This window comes from Apium graveolens, chromosome 2 (genome assembly GCF_009905375.1).
Source record: "Apium graveolens cultivar Ventura chromosome 2, ASM990537v1, whole genome shotgun sequence".
In the NCBI taxonomy this organism is placed as follows: Eukaryota; Viridiplantae; Streptophyta; class Magnoliopsida; order Apiales; family Apiaceae; genus Apium; species Apium graveolens.
Genome location: NC_133648.1, coordinates 100,595,563 through 100,599,542, shown reverse-complemented (window position 1 = coordinate 100,599,542; position 3,980 = coordinate 100,595,563). Strand labels below are relative to the sequence as shown.

Sequence of the window (3,980 nt, the reverse complement as noted above, 5' to 3'; positions counted from 1 at the left end):
GCGGTCTTTAGCATGGCCCAGTATTTCTTCTGCAAATCTAAGAGCTGATTTAAAAAACTGTACTCTCAGTTTTTCTTTCAATGCTATACTTTCCCCAAGATGAAACTATTAAAACTAGTGCTCTCTCATTATTCTAGCTTATTAGAGTATAAATATGTAGATAAGAGTAAGTACCTGTAGTTACAGACTCTTCATTTTGTATATTGACCTCCATGGAATCCACAATATCAGAGAGCTAGGAAATAAGATGGTATTAGAAAGTACACAAGAAGCTTTGATGCAGGACAAAAAACAAAGGCAATAAAATAAGAAGGATAGCTAGTAAAACTGTTTTGCAACTATTTCTAGAAATATTGTTTGGGTGAATTCATATCAGAGAAAATTTAGACCATACCACCTATTACTCAGCTACAACGAAAAGAACATATATGATGCGACCAAACACAAAAAAAATCAAAGTTAAGAATTTACCTTTCTCACAGAGAGAAGCAACTATTAAGCACTGCATATCTATTGAACTCCGTTCATTTACATCCCGTCCATTTTTTATAATTTGGAGAGAGTAGATATATGACATCAAATTGAAAGGATAATATAGGAGAGCTGGGCAACAATTTAATTATTTAAAGTTTACAACTGGTAAAATATTATCACATCAGTAGTGCGGTGCATAGGACTACTTCATGAGCTGATATATTTATCCAAGTCGAATTGGCCAAAACGTGTAGAATTAGTTTTTCACACTAAACTAGAGTGAAATTATAGGGAATAATTGTGGATATATATAAGAAAACACTAAACATCAATATGTACTCATGGGGTAATATAGTTTTGTGCAACTGCGCTTCATAGTCGACAGCAATGACAGGTTCATCATGAAGAAAATGCTGGAAAAGAAAAGGTTGAGTAGGAAGGTCAAACTTGACAACAACAAAGAAAACATTAGACAAAGGCAGAGAAGTAATATACTTGGAAATACTCATCTCGCAAGCTGGTTGGCTGCATCTGATCCCGCTCCAAATAGGCAGATTCGATTTCTGAAAATAACAACGCCCGAGCAATAGCTATTTCACGCTCAGAAAACCCATGTAGCCGAACCCTTGCAACCTAAAAGATAAGAAATCAGTAGAAGAAATATAAGAAAGACTTAACAATTTTATAAAAATGCACACCTCAGTAAGCATTGATTCCAAGGCCTCTATAGTTCCTTTCTATTTGCAAGACGAAGTCATTATATAGGCCTTACTTGGTCGAACAAGGACATCAGCGGAAGCCGAGCATGAAAAATATGGTAGATCCTTCTTGCGAGATATCTTAAAGAATCTTTGGTTCAAAGCATGAAAGAACATGCACTCTACAAGTAATTCCCTGTAATCTCTTACAGTCCTCAGCACCACCACAGGCATCTTACAACTTACCATCACTGCAGACTATTCAAGGCCAATTAAAGATAGGAACTTTCTGACTTATTGCATGGAAAGGATCATCCAACATGAAAATACATGGTTAAAAAGAAGTGTAGTTAAAAAAGATGCACAATAAACTAACCCCGGCAGCTTCAGATTCTAATAAACATGAATATCGTGGCTCTTCGTGTGAAGGAACCAGAAAGTGTGGTATAGGAGGAGGATCAGATGCTGAAATTTTATTCCTGAAATTCATCTTTATAAGCTCAACAACAATCTGTTATATCGATTATGACGAGCGAGGGAAGAGAGAATTAGATAATTAAAAAATAAAACTCAGCATTATTAGTCGCCGTGTTTCAAAGGAATATACTGTATTATTAAGCTAGCTGATATGATTGGATTTGACACAATTCATTCCAAATACACACAGAGATTCTTTCCAGGTTTAATTTGACCAACTGGAGATTTTTTTCACTCTGGTGAGAACATATATATTAAATACACGTTTGTTATGAAATATCAAAGTATGCGATAAATAGCCAGATTTGAAATCTAGACCTGTGTATCAGCGAAATCTCCAATTGCTACAACAACCATATTTTTCAGATGATACCATTTCCTGTAGAACTGTTTCACAGTCCAAGGAGACACAGTTCAGATCACCTTTTCCAGTCCAATGGGTAAATGCTCGGCATACTGCAACCATTGATGAGCATATATGATGTATTCATATAGATATAGATGTATTGTTCCCACAATCATGCTCACAATAAATTACAACTGTACCCTAATTCAAACAGGAAACACCAAACTCATATTAAAAGTACTACGATAAAAAGAATTGATCACCTTACTTTCAATTCTTAAGCTAATAGTGAGCATGCCAATGCAAAAGCACAGATAAGGTTCATTCACAAATAAAAAGGAGCACAGAACGAACTTGTACAATACAATGAGGATCACATACATATAAGCTTAAACCGACATACTAAAAAATCAGGATTACTAAGCACGTCGATCAGGATCTGTTTTCTAATTAAGCTAAGAGAATGTTCGACAAGTGCTAGATAATAGCTAAAAATATTTGGAATTACAAGTGCCAACAACTAGACCTTTGAACCTTCCATCATGAGCGCCCAATATGCCTACTGCATCCTTCCATTAGCATTTCTAGTACCTCTATACTTTTCCAGAACTGCTCCTCTTTCTTTCTCCAAATCATCTGATGATACCTGAATCTGTACTAGGCATAAGGTTGAACCTATAAAGATATATGATAAAATCTTAAATTATATAAAAAAACCAAAACGTCACTATTACCTCTGAACTGAATTCAGCCTGTATAGATATAGCCTGAGGTAAAACTTCAGGCTTGTCAACCGGAACAAACAGTTCATAAACAGTTTCATCAGAAGATGTCACTGCATTTTGACAAGCCCTAAATTATCCACCAACACTTTCAAGAAACTTTATAATATCATGATTAGTGTACTTGTTAGTCGCACTGAAAGCAAGATGCTCAACAATCTGTGCAACTCCGTGCTCTTCCTCCTCTTCCAACACCGAGCTGCCATATAAACTTGTCCAATTATAAAAACAACCCAAATAAACTGTGTATGCAGGAACTATAACAAACAAGTAAACACTTTTCACTGCAACTCCCTTGATTATACCCAAGATTCATCTACAATCAAAGTACCTTAAATATAAACCAAAGATTACCTCAAATAATAGTTGTATCATATAGAAAAACAAAATTAATAAATTAATAAATGAAAGATAAATCCAAGTAAATGAAAATAACATGCTAATTATTACCCAAACCATATTCCTTATAACCAACAAAGAGTATTAAAATTAAAAACCCCAATATAAAAAATTAGGGTTTCGATTTTAAAAATCCCCAATTTAAGAAATTAGGGTTTTGATTTTAAAAAACTTAACTGTTAAAGCAGAGAAGACCATAATAGTATTCATGTAAAGGAGACACCAAGAGATTGTTAGCAGACCGGTGAAGGTGATTGTGATGGTGAACCCATCGGACCTGGTGGAGATGGTGGTTACTAAAACAGCAGAGCAGGTGGCGGTGGCCATTAGAGTAGCGAAGGTTGTAGTGGTGAGAGACGAGTGAGAAAGAGAGAGAGAGAGAGAGAGAGAGAGATTCAGTGGGGGTTGAGAGACGAGAGAGAGATTTGTGAGAGATTTACCTTTTTTGTTTTTAGTTTCTCTGGACAGGGGGAATAATTGGCAATCAAACGAGGGAAAATTTTGTAAAATTTCACTAAGGGGGGAAACAAATTGAAGTGGCCCGCGCTGATTTATTTTAGAGAACTTTAGACATCGGTTGTTAAATAATCGATGTCTTCAAATAACAAAGACATCAGAAAAACACGGGGTGATGTTATTACCTCTTTTAACATCAGTGGCATCCGCAACCGATGTCTAATGTGTGATGTCTATTCAACTTTTTCTTGTAGTGGAAGGTTGTTCAGTCTGAATAGGTGTTTCCACTTGATCCGTAGTAGTTTGTGCTTCTTGAACTTCATCAAGTTCAATTTTGCTCCCATTGTT

At 35.6% G+C, this 3,980-nt stretch overlaps 1 pseudogene; it reads right to left on the bottom strand.

Moving 5' to 3' along the window:
- Window positions 1–743: 743 nt before the first annotated feature.
- LOC141691706 (zinc protease PQQL-like) lies at window positions 744–3,503 on the bottom strand (annotated as a pseudogene).
- Window positions 3,504–3,980: the final 477 nt, after the last annotated feature.